Source organism: Hippoglossus hippoglossus, chromosome 18 (genome assembly GCF_009819705.1).
Source record: "Hippoglossus hippoglossus isolate fHipHip1 chromosome 18, fHipHip1.pri, whole genome shotgun sequence".
Taxonomy (NCBI): Eukaryota; Metazoa; Chordata; class Actinopteri; order Pleuronectiformes; family Pleuronectidae; genus Hippoglossus; species Hippoglossus hippoglossus.
Genome location: NC_047168.1, coordinates 4162494 through 4180131, shown reverse-complemented (window position 1 = coordinate 4180131; position 17638 = coordinate 4162494). Strand labels below are relative to the sequence as shown.

At 44.6% G+C, this 17638-nt stretch overlaps 1 protein-coding gene across 1 annotated transcript in view; it reads left to right on the top strand.

The window, feature by feature from the left end:
• The first annotated feature begins 415 nt into the window (after positions 1 to 415).
• Positions 416 to 17638, top strand: part of nrxn2b (neurexin 2b) — a 617697-nt gene continuing 600474 nt past the window's right edge. Inside the window, 1 exon segment of the mRNA XM_034615320.1 lies at positions 416 to 807. The gene's annotated coding sequence lies outside the window, so the exon portion shown is untranslated.

Below are 17638 nucleotides of genomic sequence, written 5' to 3'. Positions count from 1 at the left end.
GTCTATATGTTGTCCTTTGGGTATAAACGGATTTTTAAGGGGATACAATAGATTTTGTCCCCTTTGAATTCGTGTCATTTTGTGATTCCAGTAGATCAAGATGGCGTTTTTCTCTATCTTCGCAAGTGAATGCTATAATTGGTTCACATTTAGTCCTCTGGGGTATGTTTGATATTAACATCCTCTTTGACCACCCTTTATTTCTCGCGCCTTAACTGCCCTATTAGGAGCGACGATACTTGTGCAGAGCAGCAGCCAGCAGTGCACCGCCCTCCCCGTCTCCACCCCGGGGTGAAGTAGCCCTCTCCAGCCGGAGCGGGGCGTATATCTCTGCGAGTGCGGTGCCGCTGCCGCTGCTGCTGATGCCGCTGTGTCTCCTTCTCCAGCGGATGCAGGTGGAGGATCATGCGTCAAAGCGCACCGAAACGAGCAGGAGCATCCGCCAGACGCAGGGCGACGGCACCTCCGCAGTAAAAGCTTCCTCGGTGCACTGCAGCGGAGGCGCTTTAAATCTGAAAAGGAGGATCTGAAGTTGCATCTTTCTTTCCTGCCTCGCCGCTGCGTTGACGGCAGGGGATGCAGGTGGAGCGACTCAGCCAGGAACGTTCACATCTGTCTTAAAGGAGAGAGAGAAGAGGGGGGTGGAAAACCTGCTTTCTGGTCTGATCAACGCTCTGGATAAAATAAAAAAAAAACAAAAACAAGAAACACTGAAGCGCAAATTGCACCCAGGCTATATCCAGGGATTTGTACAAACCTCCTCAAGTCCTGGAGAATAATATCGGGAGGGATTGCTGCAAAACACAAGTAAGGACTTTTCCCCTCTCTGCTGTGGTGACAATATGCGTCTCAGTGCGTTTTTTTTTTCTTCCATCCCCTGGCTGTGAGGATGTATCCCTCTCTGCAAAGGCACTCATCGCCTGTCATGATTTTGTAAATGATGACAGGTGAAAGAATTTAAAGATGAGACTAAGAATAACGAGCAGTTCAGTTGCTGGCTTTGTTCTGTTCAGTGCGAACGATGCGTAATGGGTCAATATTTGGAGGAGATTTGGGAGGCGAGTGGATCCGCGGGTCTGCTGTTTGTTTTCTGCGGCTCCGGGAGCAGACGCGTTGAATCCGCGTGTGTGTGTGAGAGAGCGTGCGGAGGAGGCAAGTGATGGACATGTATGTTTTTGGAGCCACGCGTGACAGCAGTGGCGTGGAGTGGAGTGTGGGAATTCGGCAGGAAAGAGAGAGGGAAAGTCAGTTGTTGTGCTTCTTGAAGCTGTGGCTGTGTTTACGCAGCGTCCAGACGACTTGCGAGGGATTGTTTCCCCCGACACTCGTCGGACCCGCAGACCCCACTGTAACAGCTCCGGGTTAGAATGAAATATGAGCCTGAATTGTAGTGTAGCGAGTACAATGTACTGATGGATCTTAATTTCCACACACAGCCCCACTTTCTTCTCCCCAAATCCCTTCAACCCCTCTCATTCCAGTGGTTCTGCCACCGGAGAGTTCATTCAAATAATGGGGCATTATAGAGCAGGTTTATTATCATTTTTATTCTAGTAATATTTAACTGAATTTTCTCTTTAAATTAAAAAATATATATATGTATGACACAGGGAATTAGGCCACCCGGGGGTATACTTTCTTTACAGAGCAGCTGCGTAATGATTGGCTGCTGGAGAGTGAAGTGGCTGTGATCGGACCCTGTGTGTTAATATCCACAGTCTTTTCCCCACGTAAATGTGAGGACTGCGTGGCACTGAGCGTGGAATATGTGTGCCGTCTTATTCTGGAGCTGACTGTACGGCCTATCCTTTGCGGCGACTGCATGTGTCTCCTGCGCCACCGCGTCGCCAAACGCCCACTGGGGCGCGTAATGGTGTCTTTACACAAAATCCCCCGACCCAGGAGCAGCCTACAAATCACAGCGGTAGTCCGAATCAGCAGATAGCTGCGATCATGAGGTGCAAATGCGGACTGTGGGGTTTTAGCTGCACCTTCGGAAGCTCTAATTAAAGCGAGCACATGCTGTCTAGTGGAGCCGCGCAGAGGCATGAGACGGATGGGAAGGACGCGACCAGAGCGAGGATGGGAGCAGACACCACACGAGGAGAGACCTTGTAAACGCCAGTGGGGATCTGACCTATTCTGTCTTTATACAGTGAAGCTGTGTGAACTTTTATAATACATAAAATCCCCGTTATATTACATATATAACATTCTATTTCTACTTCTCCATCTCCTGTTGGACTGTGCAGCAACGCGGGCAGACCGTTACTGTGGGACAGTGGTACTAATTACTACAATTAGTACTGTTAACTACTTCATTTGAATGCATTTGCTCAGTGACACTTACAAACAAGGATTTCCACTCACAGCAGTGAAGTTGGATGAATCCAGAGAAGTGTCCCAGCTCCGATTGTTGAGACTTTTGCAAGGCAAATACAATCATGTAAAGATGATTGGCCTAATCAGACAGGAAGTGGAAGTGCATACTGAGTCCACATTGGAATTAATTAAGCAAGGTGTTGTGATTCATTTCCTGAGTGCATGCTCATACAGCCACTATGTTAAAAGACCTCACCAGCTCCACTGGGGGGGTGGGGGGGGTGGGGGGGGGGGGGGGGGGGGGGGGGGGGGGGGTGGGGGGGGGGGGGGTTTGGTGAGGGAATTTACTTTTCCCTCGTACACTTTGGCATCCAGCTGTTAATTTCCAGTCAACCAAAACAAAACCTCACAAAAAGGATTCCTCCATCAATGTAGTCCAACAACATTTTGACAATGGCCTTTTGAATACTTAAAAGGCTTCTCCCCTTTCGTAATAATAGGCCACACTGAGCAGGGCCCATACACGATTCCCCTTTTGTTCTCAGAGCTTTCAGCGCACTTCATGAAGGGTGCTTAACATTGCCTTTGTGAGTGGAGATGACTTATAATAATTGCAAATTCCCCTGCAATTTGAATAATGTTTCCAGACCTTTTCGGTGTTTGTTATTCGGCAAGTGCAGGAAGTGGATTTGAGGTCCTGTGCCTCCCTCTGTTTTCACTCGTTCCGCTGACACGAGGCTTCCAACAACTTTCCTGCATGTAAATCTCTAGCTTTTCCGACTCAAATGCAATCATTCTGGGTCAACACGCAGACAGCATGCCGTTTGAAGGCAGCAAGAAAAAAAACAACAACCTGTTTCAAATGCAGATTGTGACTTATTGCTCTGTGCTTTTCTGTGGGCGGGATCTGTAGACCTAGTGTATCGGACTTATCTCTGAGAATTAACTCAGTGAAGATGAGACGGATCTCATGTGAGTCATAAGAGATTTGGTCTCATGATGGTATGTGCAGGTCGAGCGCAGCCCTCAGAGCAGCTGTCAGATAGGAGGCATCAGTCATAAACACCATCCGCTCACAGGTCAGTGTTTTGAGCAGCTGTCATCTTCCCCTGACAGAGAGCGGAGCCACTGTCTTCTATCTCACCTCTATCACAACTTGGGCCCTCACAATCCCCCCCACGCCCTGCCGCGCCCCTCCAGTTTACCACGGCAGAGACCGGGAGGGAGCGAAATTGGACGCGGAGAGAATCCGAATGGGTAATCTGCCTGTAATCCCTCGCACGTCGGCAAAGAGAGCAATCTGCCTCATTAACTCACTGTTCTGCCGCTCGACGCCTGGCCCTCATCCGTCTTCCCATCCATTTGCCCACAATCCGCCCACAGAGTGGGACACAGGAGAGGTTAAAGGAGCTTAGGGGAGCTATATAGAAGACACTTTCGCTTGCATAAAAAAGTGGAGAACATGTGATAGGAAAATGAAAGATATCCTCTTTCCCCTCCCTACTCCCCTTCCATTTTAGCCATGGGGGCCATGATGGGGGAAGACATGCCTGGCCTGCTCTTACTCCAACCCTTCTATTTCTTTTCTCTTTTGATTAAGACACCAGAATAGGGGTGGAAGAGCCAGTGATGGAGAGAAGGAGTGTAGGACCACTCATTGTCTCTGCATGGATGGATTTGTGAGCGAAAGAGAAGGGGCGTTAGACAGAGAAGCACAGGAGGGAGGAGAGGATACTGTATGGCCTATCGATCCTATCACTTTTACGCTCTTCCCTCCTGTGGGGCCGTGGCTGTAGGATATCCTAGTCTAGATTGGAACTAACATTAGTCAGTCCGGCAGGACATTTATTATGGGAGATGTCAGAGTAAGAACATCTCTCATCAAGCTGTCAGCTGCAGAGGGAAAAAAGCACAAAATTGCCTTGTGATGGCACCATTTGAGTTGAAAGCTCTGTGCGGCTTTTAACATCTTGCCTTTGGTCTTTCTAATTGAGAGAGTGGAGGGGACTTGGGTGTTGGAATCCTGGAACTGTGCCACAAACTCCACTGTATTCCACAACGATTGGGTCATGAATTCGTTCAGCACAGCTCGCAAGTACATCTGAATCCTGGATGAGGGTTTTTTTCCCCCCGCTCTGAAATAGTTGAAATTAATGTAATCCCAGCCCCCTTTTTTCATATCTGAGTATCAACCCCCCTCCCAAAAGCAGCCACTGCCAATGAATTAATGAAGATGCTCTTTGTAGCTTCAAGTGAGAGACTGATTTGAAATATTTGCAATACCACATCGCTCGCCTGTTAAGAGACTCAATCGCGATCCTTGCTGCTATGGATGAGTTGGACTTTCTTAAAGAGAGTAGGAGAGAATCAATAATAGAGAAATAAAACAGACATGTCAAGCTGAGTAGTCACGTCTGCACCCTATCTCCTTTTGGCCTCCACTCAAATGCCTTCCCCGTCAGTTGTCCCCCCGGCCCAGACCGTGAGAGGACTCATTTCCTGGACTGGCCTGTGTTTCAGGTGTGGGACGTGTCTCTTTAGCACCTGCCAGTGAGCTGCTTTACCTAAATTAGTCCGGCGCAAAACCAGCTGCTGTTTCTCAGATTTAAAAATATCCGCCCAGACTCACCACCTCCCCATCTGGAAGGGCATGTTCGGAACAAAGCGAACCGGTGTAACCTCACCCTCTATGACGATGCATCATGTTCACCTGTAACCCGATGACAGTTCATCCTCTCGGAGTCAGTAGTAAATGCTAGTGCTGTTTGATTTTTTTTTTTTCAGCAGCAAAGCCTGTTACACCAAGCCTCATTTGGCTTTGCATCATCACACATAAACAAGAGCGTCTCTATCTTTGTATGAACTGTGCCTATCCAATCCAGGGTGTGCTAACATGTGATTAGCAGTGAAAGGATCCTATTTTAAAGTGGAGCAGGTTGCGTAACAGGGATATTGGACACAAAAAAAACCCACATAAGAGTTTTATGCTCATAATTGAAGAGTGGGTGTTAGTAACTAATCCTTATGCTGTGGGATATCACTCATCCACACTATTTCGAGTTTTGCATAATCACGCAATTTGTTTGCATAACACTTGCATATCTAACTACACAATAACATCCACTTGCAAAGACAAGTGCTTGGACATCGCCATCAGTCACTTAGTTGCTGTTTGGGACGATAAAATGCATCCACATTTTCTTTCTCTTAGGGAATGTATCATTTATTATTGTGTGGCATTTTAAAAGAAATGTAAGCAACGTTGACAGTCTGAGGAAATCCCATTCATCACTTCAAATGCAAATATACTTGCTCGTTTGTACATAGGCTGTGGCGATGGCCATGGACATACCACCAAGCTTCCTCTAAAGCACTTTAATACTTAAAGTGTCTTTGTCAGGGAATGTGTTACCTATATACCCTTCAATTTCTTTAATATTACCAATGACATATTTATTGCCTGACTCAAATTATGTTGCACAGATGGTTGACCTGAGATGTTTGAAGGCCTCAGCAGGAATGTTTGAGATCAGACATTTTATGTTTTGTGTTAGGAGTTGCCATCCTGTCTCTGATGTTGTGATACGGGGAATCTTGAGAGTCTGCACTCTCATAAGGATACTGGGCATGTCGACGTGATTTATAGTGGCCTAGTTTGCTTAAATCCTGAACTGTTCTATTGTATACAATTGGGATGGACTGTCAGCATGTACGTTTATCGCATCCAGAGTTGTTGACAGATCCACGTTGTGTTATTATTCAATATTCAACACTCTTTTATTCACCACTGTGAACGCCGAATAGAAATTCATCCGTCTTTCATCAGACTTGTGTGCAGAAGATTTTCTCTATCCATTTTTTTTAACTCATCCTAATTCTTAAATGGACTCTCAGGAGAGTTTGTTGAACAACTGGAGGTACTGCTCTCCGTCAAGTATTCTTCAGAGAGTTGCTGCGCTCCACCACAGAGTATTCCCCTCTACCAGTAAATCCATAAGGCTTTTGTCCATCCTGTCATGGGTGAATATTTTTTCAAAGAACCATCCCCGCCCCCAAATCAATACAAGATGTCCAAACCTGAGCTATGCATGCTAAAAATAAACCCTCCCAAGCTCACATCTCTTACCCCTCGCTCAATTCTGATATGTAGCTATTTCCAATACTGGAATGTACCTGTTCCTTTACGCTCTATTCACTGGCTGAAATTAGGTTGGATTGTCTTCCCCCGTGGGAAGAATGAGCCGGGCAACAGGGGGCACTCTGGGGCTGATGGGGTTCATGATGTGGAGATACTGTCCACCACTGCACCTGTGGCCACACTCCGCTGCGCTTTCTTTGCCAAGCGATGAAGAGGGATGGCCATTCTGTGGGCCACAATGGCCACTTCAGCGCGGAGAGGGAAAGGCTTTGGCAGGGCACAATGGGTCCTTTTAGAGAGGTGGTGCTGCCGCTGCCCGGGCCTGCATTGGGTTTGTGCAGCCAGCATACCTTCATCAGGCTCGTCTTGTCACAGATACGACGATGCTCTCTTTGCACACGGCCCCCGGGGCAGAGCACGGGAACGGCCACCATTTATCCCACAGACCTCTCCCATCGAGAGCTCTCAGCAGCCGAAGGACGTAGGTTGAGCAGGCAGGGTCAAACAATTACCCAGCACTATTCTATCATTTGTAATGAGCCAGGTTTAGAGAAGCTCAATTGAGCGACACCATTTGTGATTCAAAGATGAAACACAGGAATAGAAATGGGCACTCAAATTCAATCACATACACCGTAGCTTTATTGTGTAGTTGTTTTGTATGTCGGTCTCAAAAAACGAGCACTTTTACTTTTGTACTTCTGACAGCGGAGATTTTCACTTTCTGTTTTCATCACCTGCACTGCTCCAAACTTTAATTTTAAACGCTTCTCTAGTGTTGATGCAGGTAGTTTTTTGCTTTTTTTTTTTTGTTGCCATTTTCGTGGTTGTCAGGGGCAAATGAGGCCTGTGTCACATTTCGGCTTTCCTGGTTTGAAGGGAAAAGGTAGAGACACGAAGGCTGAATGTGTCAGAAAGACGGTAAGAGGAAAAGACGGCGAGGGAAGAGGAACGAGAGGAATTGCAGCGTCACAGGCCATTCTGCCCTCCCTCCATCTCAGTTCAGCAGTTTCAGTTCAACCATCCATCCAGAAAGCTTTAGTGGGACTTGCTGACTAACTGCTGTGATGCAGTGCGGGCTGTTCTCAACTCTTTTGGACCTCATCCCTATCCATACTTTTACAATTTTAGCCATTCAGTGCACCTGTGTTGGTACGTTTTTCTCCTACACTGTTTTTTCAATTATGAATCACGGTACCATTTATAACATAAACTAATTCACAACTCAGCACACCCAGTCCCTCCTTGTTTTGATATTACATATTTTAAAGTAATCTTTCTGCCCAGTTTGATCAACCCTAAAGCAAACATAACACAACCAGTGATTCACTAGGATTTTGGTGTTATCACTGCTCCCCAAGAAAATATTCTCTGCCACAGGATAAAGGGATGAATGCCCTTTTCCAGCTTCTGATTTGTTCAGCTGTAGGAACATCTTCAGTTAGGATGCAGTAAAGATTGTCATGGCTCATATACCAACAAAAAACCACAGACAAACGAAATCTAATACTTGATCAGCAGACAACACTTGTGTCACATAACAGGATGGATTGGTGGATTGACAGGTGAATCATTAGCTGCATCCTTCGGAGGACGTGGTCTACCTGGCCAGTGAAAGAGGTGGTCTCTCTGAGAATGCCGAACCGAAATTAGACGGTCTGGTCTACAGGGGCTCTTTGTGATATTGCTGTTGGCTTGCAACAGAGCTGGGAATGTTTTAATACCCTTGTGTTTGTGTAGTGTTAGCTGTTAGGTTGAGTTGAAGCGTGATAATCAAGCGTAAGGTTTAGGGTTAAAGGAGCCTTTTCAATGGGACATCATAGTCGCGCCACTGTGATGCGATGAATTTAGACACACAAGTGTGGCTGCAACACCACAGCACTGGCAGCGCAGATGCCAAAATGGTTGTGTCATGTTCTTATACAACCTACAGTATTATTATAGCCAGTAGTGTTTGAATTAATCATTGCTATTGAATATATCTAGTTTAGTTCAAACAGTGTGACAATGCCCAGAGCAGCCTCTCATAAAATGGCCCAGAAATTAAATAAGCCCAGATCTGATTGTTTTGGGATCAGAGCCACTTTTCCCATCAATGGTGCTAATTGTGAGGGTTTAGCACTTACCAGGTTTCCAAGTCTCTCTCTCCCTCTCGCTGTCTCTTTCCCATATCTAAATAGAGCAGTCCAGGATTCATCAGTGTTTTCTCTCTCTTCCAAGCTGGTGTGACACACCATTTGGCCCGGGTGTTCGGGGACTGGCATGTATGGTGACTTGTGCCTCCCACTCCCCAGCGAGTCCCTGGAATAACTCCGCGATTTGACATGGCCCCTGGTGTACGGCAAGCTGTAGAGTGTGGGCGGCTGGAAGTGAGCGTGAGCGTGTGTGTGTGTGTGTGTGTGTGTGTGTGTGTGTGTGTGTGTGTGTGTGTGTGTGTGTGTGTGTGTGTGTGTGTGTGTGTGTGTGTGTGTGTGAGAGTAGTATTAGCAGCAGATACGCTTGTGCCTATTTTGACAGACCGAGTCCCTGGGAATGTATCAGAGATTTTCACCACGGCTGCGGCCTGTCAGTCTGTCACCCTTTTATATTTTTCTATAGCGGACACATTACAAGATTTCCTGACACTGTTAACGTAATAGTTTCAGATACATATTACCTGGGAAAAAAAACATGCAGACATATCGAGAACATGCAAACTGAAAACAGAAGGACCCTGGCAACCACATGTGAGTAATAACTAAAACTAGTTTAAATAGAAAGGTTTCAGATGACACATATAGATCTATAATAGAGAAGATAAAACGAGATAAAAGCCAGTTTTTACCTGATACATTTGAAATTTGAGGTATGAACCTGCCCTCTTGCCCAGCTGAAGCACAACAAGACAAATAGCTCTATAAAAGAGCAAGAAACAAACAAACAAGAAAGTAAATAAAGATACAAAATAAATAAAAACATGATTCTATTCGATATTACATTCACAGAACAAGTATTACACCAGACATACAGTTCAGACATAATGTCTGGCCATACAGTGAGAAAAGAGATCAATATCATCACAGTGAACAGCTTCCAGGCTGGTGGAAAATCTGAGTAGTAAGTGAGAAGACAGGGAAAATGCGAGGGGAGAGGAAGAGAGAGATAAGACAAACAACACAGGCAGATCATAGGAACCCAGCAGACCTCTTAGGTCTTCCGAAACACAGAGGCTGTGTTGAAGTCAGCCCCACCAAAGCCCTTTCAAACTACCTCAGCGCACTATCGATCGAAAAGCATTCTCTCTTGCCAAGCCATTTTCTCTAAGGATGCTGCTATCTGCAAGGCGGGCACTTTGCTCCAGCTACCCACTATTCACTCGCTAACCCCCGCTCTGCCATCAGCTATGAATCCATAAGACTTAGTCACACCTGTGTGGCCTCGAGCAAGAGGAGAGCGAGCGAGCAGGCGTGTTGTTCTCGCCACAAACATTAACATCTCCATCTTCCTGCTGGTTTATTTTGTTTTTGTCTTCTCAATGAGGAAAGAAACAGCAATGAGGTCACTGCGCCCTCACAGCACAGCGGCTCTTTTCACAGTTTCCGGGAGCTTTTGTAGATTTGCAAGAAAAATAAATGATCATATTAAAGACAGAAAACTTTGTTGTTGTTGTGTTGAGGATGTTTTAAGATATTAAATAAGAATGTGAGATAGGAGATCCCTGTCAGTATGGCGAGGTTATTCCCTTGATGTTGTAGCTGCAATAATAGTTACTAAAATAATATTGACTAAAGGCAGTTGTTGTTAGCACTGTTGTCTCAGAGCCAGAAGGTTCCCGGTTTGAATCCCAGTCTGGCTCGTGGCTTTCTGTGTAGTCTTTGCATGTTCTCCCTGTGTTTACGTTGGTTTGAACCCGCTCACCCAATGTCAGCTGGGACTGGCTCCAGCTGCCCCTAAGACCTAAAGGATGAGTGGTATAGATACTGGATGGATGGGATATTTATGAATATTGCAAATTATGCAACTTCAATTTTTTTTTTACCTTACATTTATTTTGGAAGAGGTTTTGCGGATAGTGAGAAATAAGAAAATATTTTTATAATTCATATTTTTTTATGGTTTGAAATCTGGAGGTTAAGAGCGGTCCATGAAGTGATTCAATTATTCATCCTCTCAATTGTAGAAAGTATTTGTATTAATATTTGAGTGAGTGAAGAACGATTGTAAATTAACCTACTTGAAAAGAAAATGCCGCCTTCAAGGTTTAAACATAGCAAGGTGAGGATGGGTTCAGTGGAAACAAAAAGGAGATTTTCAACTAAGCTTCATCTGTTGGGTTGGTACCTCTGACACAAACATTGCATACATTTAACATTTTTCTGAATACCATTCGTTTATAATTCTTTTATCCAGGTCCCTCTTTTGTCCACTGCCTACAGTGAAATGCTGAGTGTCAGTTCTGAGAATTTCAGTGACCTTCCTTCATGTCATTTAGTGCTTATGGCACATTCTGCAGTGCATCGCCACCTCCAGCATCTCCGGTTCAGAGCTGTGCGGCTGAACCAGAAACAATGGGTGCAAGATGCACTGCGGGGTAGGCCGCAAGAACACCATGACCATCAAGGAAGGACATGCTTTGTGCACACAATCCGTCGGCACACTTCAGCACCACACACTTCACAGACAGCTCCCCGTACGGCACTTGTAAGCCGCTGTCAATTCAGCGCCGCGGACAGCTCTCTACCCACATGAGCCTGCCTGTCTCACACAAAAGACGATTGGGTTCGTCGCTTAACATCAGGTTCAACCCTGGCACAAAGGAATCTTCATTTAACTGTGTTGGATCACCCTGGTAGACTATGCTGCTTTACAGAGCTCAGATAGTAGCTTTAGTTCAGGATTAATGCATCATTCCTGCAGAAAACCCAAATCAATTCTTTGAAAAAACTCTCTATCCAGCTGTAAAATGTAGTGTCTACGAAAAAGCCAGCAGATGTTAGTTGAGAGTAGATATCAATAATGAATTAAATTTAGACTATTAATTGTGCTTCAAAACTCCTAACATCGATTGGTCCAGTGTAAATTGTTGCACTCATATTTCATCACTGCGGCTCTGGGGAACATGAAACCAACTTTTTAAATAGAAATCTCTCTACAGAGTCAATACACAGTGCAGTATTAATGCAAAATAAAGTATGTCCACGGTGTTCTAATAATGCTGTGCTGCTAAGCTTTTTATTCATGCACTTACATAATCTCTACATCACTCGCAGTAGCCCTTGTTGGCCTCGGCTGTAGTGCTGTAGTGTTAGCATTGCTCAGACTAAATAACAATATCCAAAGCTTAGTGATGCTTCATGCTAATATATATATATATAATTATTTGTTATAATAGTCTAGCTTATTTAACACACTGAAAATATTTGGCAAAGCACAGCCTATACGTTATGTAGCTTTTGATAAATGGAATTCTAAATTTACATACATGAATTATACATTAACAAACACAGGACAACTACTTTTCCTTTTTTACCATTAATCCATTATTTTCTTTTACTCGTATTGATTCTATGTCCTGGAATCAGCAGGATGTCAACAAGTTAGGTCAGTCTAATAGGAGACAGTATCACCCTTTTTCAATCGTCTACTGTGTCTGTGAACAGCAGACCATCTGGAAGATTCACCATTGGAAAACTCAGTCAGCATCAAAGGTATAAGTAAACAGTCTGACAGGGTCTTATCCCTTTAATGCCACCATAGCCGGTGTATGAGGGAGAGCCATGCTGTTGATTCAGTAACTTGGACAGCCCCCCTCCTCTCTCCACTCTCCACTTCCATCTCTCCTTCAGTCCAGCCAGCTGTTTCTCAGGGAGGGTTTCAGCACCTTGGGTAGCTCCAGATCCCGGAGTGCTGCTCCCCCTTTCCCACTGCAGTTCTTTACTAAAGCGTCACAGGGGAGCTGTTCTTTCAGCACCAACTTCCAAAGGATTTGCAGCAGAGTTCTCACTGTCTTTGTGTGTGTGTGTGTGTGTGTGTGTGTGTGTGTGTGTGTGTGTGTGTGTGTGTGTGTGTGTGTGTGTGTGTGTGTGTGTGTGTGTGTGTGTGTGTGTGTGTGTGTGTGTGTGTGTGTGTGTGTGTGTGTGTGTGTGTGTGTGTTACATGGAGTGTACTCTGAGTTTGTTGTTAGTGGAGCTCCCTGGCCAGCTCACTGCAGGAGAAGCGCTGCTCCTGCTTTTTATGATAGATTAGAGGTGTGCATGTATGTGTCTGAGAAGAGGGATGGTAAATGGTAAATGGTTTGTATTTTTATAGCCCTTTTCTAGTATTGATGACCACTTCAGTTTTACATTCACCCATTCACACAAACATTCATACAGTGCATCTTTGTGCAGCACTTTTCTCTATGAGAACAGAAAATGTGGGGTTCAGTATCTTGCCCAAGGACACTTCGGCATTCGGAAAGGGGAAAACTGGGATCCTAACCCCTGAGCCACAGTTCAGGGGTGTGCATTGTTTCAGTCTAGTTCTCGGTCTCTGCTTCTATTTCTCTGTCTTTTTCTCCCTCTGAATCAGTGTCTGTTTACCTTCCTTACTGTGTTTTTTACTGTTACAGAAATTAATTGTAAGTCTTGTGAAGTACACAAGCATGAAACTGTGGATTTGTGAGTGTTTGTGTATATGTGTGTGTGTGTGTGTATTGTGCCATTTTTTTCCCCATTATTGACTAGTGTGAATCCAGGAAGGGCTTGCCGTCCCTGTGGCTTAAGACTTCTATGATTATGTGTGATTTACAGCCCTCAGCACCCCCTGTGATGACTCTGCAGGACTTTTTTCTCTCCCCACACTTCTTCCTACCGTCATTTTGTTTTCTTCCTTACCCCAGTTTTGCCTTTTTTCCCTAACATTGCTTTTTTCCCTTATTTAAAAAAAAAAAACTCAAGCCAGACTTGAGACCAGCATAATGGAAGCTTAGGGCGAGAACTGCTGACTGGAGCCCTTTGATGTTTGGACTCCTGGTTTCGCAACAGGTCATGGTGTAAATGTAGTGATGAGGTCACGTTAAGCCCAAGCCTCTTAGTGCACTTAAGGTAGCTGTAAAATATGTAAGCTTTGGAAGTGCGCACATGGCGTGTGCAACAGAAGTCCTTTTTCAATGAAGGAAATGTTGTAGTGATTTATAGAGGATAATAATGTAGCAGTTGTACTCAGTGTGCCTCGCCGTTCTGTGTGTCTGTGCAAGAAAGCAGATAAGTGGATTAGATTTCTATCGAATTAGAAAATGCTGTCTTCAATATTCATCATGCGGCATTAAGAACTATTTGCACAGTGACATAACAATGTCAACAATTCAGTTAGAAAGTTCACATCCTTTACTGTGCCTTAAAGTCCTGTTAGAGGAACCTTTAAATGCAAACGAAAAACAGATGCATCTAAGTATGTGTGTACATTTTGTGCATGCCTGTGCCCTTTTGACGTCCCCCGTGCAGCACCTGTGACCTGGGGAAGGGTGAAGTCATTGTGCTGATGTGGCAGCTGATGCCCACCCCTGCATATGGTCCTGATAGGCCACAGCACAGCACAGGGACAGCTGCTGGGTGTCATAGCGACACACAGAGAAAGAGAGAAGGCTGCAATGAAGGCAAAGACAAGGGAGCATTTAAGATGGTTTTTATGTTTGTGTTGTATGCACTAACAAAAGCTATCTGTTTCTGTATCTCCCCTCTTTTTTGTTTTCACACTTTGTACACATCAGTGAACATTAAACATTAACACCCTGAAGGGAAATGAGACCAATTAAACTGCGTGTTGCATTGATGCATGAAACAATACTAACTCTATTGTTTTGAACACATTTTAAGAGGTGCTAGCCTGTAGATGTGACCTTGTAGCTGCGATTGCATGTCGGCATTTGCAAGGCTGTTGCATTGAGCTTCGTTACAGCACATGTTTGAGCATTTTCAATTGGTTTTAAATGAGCTTAAGTGGCCGGATAATTTGCTCAATGCATAAAGGGATGAACTAGCTTGACATTATTTGTGCAGCAGTAACAAAATATGTATCCACCCATTCGGTTTCTTAAGAGAATAAGCTCACTCTGATGAAGAAGAATCGAATCGGTCATCACCTCCTCTGCAGTGACCCTATCTTTGTGTGTGTGTGTATAACTGTTAACTATGGAGCCATTATTAGTTATGTCACCATTGTGCAGCGGCACACATTACAAAAGGCAAAGTGCTTTCAGTCAGGAGCGCAGACAGCTCCCAATCAATGCTAGGGTGGGCTAGTATTGAGTCAGAGGAGAAAGACGAGTGAGGAGTGTTAAGAAATTAGGTAACGGTGAAAGAGAAGTGATAACAGTAAAAAAGAGGAATGAAGAGAGAATGAGGCAAGGTAATGGGAGCGATTTTTGGAGGAGGAGGAGGACACAATTTGGTGTGAGGGGAAAAAAATGTTAAGGGAGGAGAAGGGTGAGAAATATGTTTCCTTTATCCACTTAACACAGTAAGAGTCTACCAAGAAAAGCGACAGACAGAGAGCAACCTGTGGTTTGACATTGGCTCACCTTGGCTGTCAGCGGAGTTGGACGGAGGGGTTATCTGTCTCCCCCCTGGTCCACTCCCTGCTGCTGTAATGAATTTATTGAGGCCTAGGGAATGGCTAATGCTCTTGTTTATGGAGGCAGGTAAACAGGTGGCAGCGGAATTCACCTCTCGCCACATTTCCTGGGGAGATCCAAATAGTTCTGCAAGCTGGGGCTCATATGCAATTTGGTTAATATTTTGTGGGTTTTGAATACAAATCATGACCACAGGAATGTGCTCCCCTAACTCTTCTATACCTCCTTAAATAGTCTTTTACACCTACCTTTTAGCGTTTTTTTTTTTTTTTTTCAGCCCCAAGTCACAGATTGGAAAAAAATAGGTCCCATGGTAATAATAAAACCCAGATGAATCCCACATGTGGGCTGAGGATTTTCTTTCTGCTCCGTCTGCCTTCTCTGTCTGCGTATCGCTACCAAACCACCCTGTCCTTCATTCATACGCTCCACTGGCTGTGCTGCGTCAAATCGGCCGCCCGAGAACTCTGGGGATGGGATGGTGAGCTGCAGGGTGCGGGGGCAGTTGGTCCATTGTGGCTAGTGATGTGGAGGAGTGAGGAGAATGTAGCTATCATCCATTCCCATTAAGAGGAGAGCAGAAAGAGGGAGGAGGGCCAGCAAGGGAGGAGAGACAATAAGTCACAAGATGCCAAGACGGCACGGAATATGCCTCTGGATGCAATGTGAGCAGGAACGTATCACTCATAGTCCGCGTTCATGCCAAGGCGGAGGGGAGAGGCGGAGAAAGCGAGCGCAGACAGAGAAAGAGGAACTAATTCTCACGGCAGAGACCTTTACTTCCTGCGCAGTGTTAAATGCTAAACATGTTACTGCTTACTGCAGAGCACAGTTTTCTCAATCCTTCGGGCCTTTTCCTAGCCTCTGACTCCTGAGAGGGGGGGGGGATGTCAGAGCTAGCTGTAGGCTGCATGCCTGTCTGAAATTGCTAATAGATCTGTCTTCCTTGCTGTCTTCTCTCCCTGGTTAGCATAGTTCAGTTCAAAGCACATAGCCATTGTCTAATTTATTTATTTCCTTCCTCATTTTTCTATGAAGCACTTAAAGCTGCAGTGGGAATCGCGAGAAACATACTTTCTTTGTAGAGTCGAATATCCAGGGCGTTCAATATTATGGGTAGGAGGCTGTCTGTCTTGAGCCCCTCCCACCAGATGAGCATGGGCATATGCACAGGCTTTCATAACGTGTATGTGACAGATGTCCCACGTGTGATTTATTGTGTTTATCATCACTCTTTTAGGTTGTTTTGGCAGTTGTTGCCAATGCTGGAATAGCAACCTGTCCTGTAAGATGTTCCGCTAGGACGTACACATGCAGCTGCCAACAGCCAATAGGAGCAGCCTCTCTCTGAGCTGCCTTGTGATTGGTCACAGTCTCCCCATCACACGCCAGGAAGAGGAGCCTGGATGAAGTGCAAAAGTCTAGATTTTTCACAGATCACTTGATTTAAATTATACTGAGAGTTTATTATTGTTTTATTGCTTAATAGGGCCAGAATATGTTGCCTACCCCTGTATTAAAACATGCAATGGTTAATGTTATGTAATGAAATTGACAAGACTGACTCTGATATGATTCTATGAATTGCATGAAAAGAGAATAAGTGTATAACACAGCGGGAGAATCATAGACACATTTCTCAAATTATTATTATCATTTTATATTTTGTATTATTTGTGAGCATGACCATCCACTGCAAACTTCATTTAAACCCAGAAGTTAGATTCATATTTTGATGATTCCACCTGAAAAAAAGCACCTGGGAAGCTACCAACATGTTACAACATTGAAATGTGTAGAGCTGCTTTTGATTTCCCTTTACACAAGTGAAATATGATGTAAATCTACTTGAAAAGTCCAATGGTCTTTAGAAACAACTGGTGCCTGTCCCCCCGCTGTGAGAAATGCAGAGGTTCGAACTGAGCAGCACCCCCCCACCACACACACACTGCCAAAATGGTACAGTCCGGGTTCACCTGACTAACAGGTGACAGCTGTGTGGCAATTAGGTGCAGCTGTTGAGAGGGCGGATACACACCTGAATTAACGAGGAGGACAATCATGGAGGAGGAGGATGAAGAAGAAGAAGAAATGTAAGAGTTTTTGTTTTTAAGATGGACATATTCTGTGTAGGTGAACATTAAGTGTTTGGTGTTAGAGCAGCGTTAATTGGCAGAGCAGGTACATTGCTGGTTTAATTGTCTCGACGATGGCGCATATAAAAAAAAACACTAATGCAGCTGGAAGATGTAAAAGTGCTGCACGTCAACCTGGCGAGTGTCGTCTATTCTAATATTCACTAAAACTATAAACTTAATTTAGCACATCTCATCTTTTAAAGCTGCATAAAAATTAAAAATAAATTCCCGACGGAGTCACCAAGTTCAGCTGCTTTTAGCGCAGTGACGCAGTTTGGCTCAGCATAGTGACGCAGTTCGTGTCATGTTGAAGAGAAAAGTCGTTTTTACCTGTTTCTTCTAACTCTTTTTAAACCGGACTGGTATAAGCAGTGTTAGGGTCTTACAGGTGATGTGTATGAAGTGGTGCAAAAACTACAGCGTCATTTAAATATGATTAAATATAGA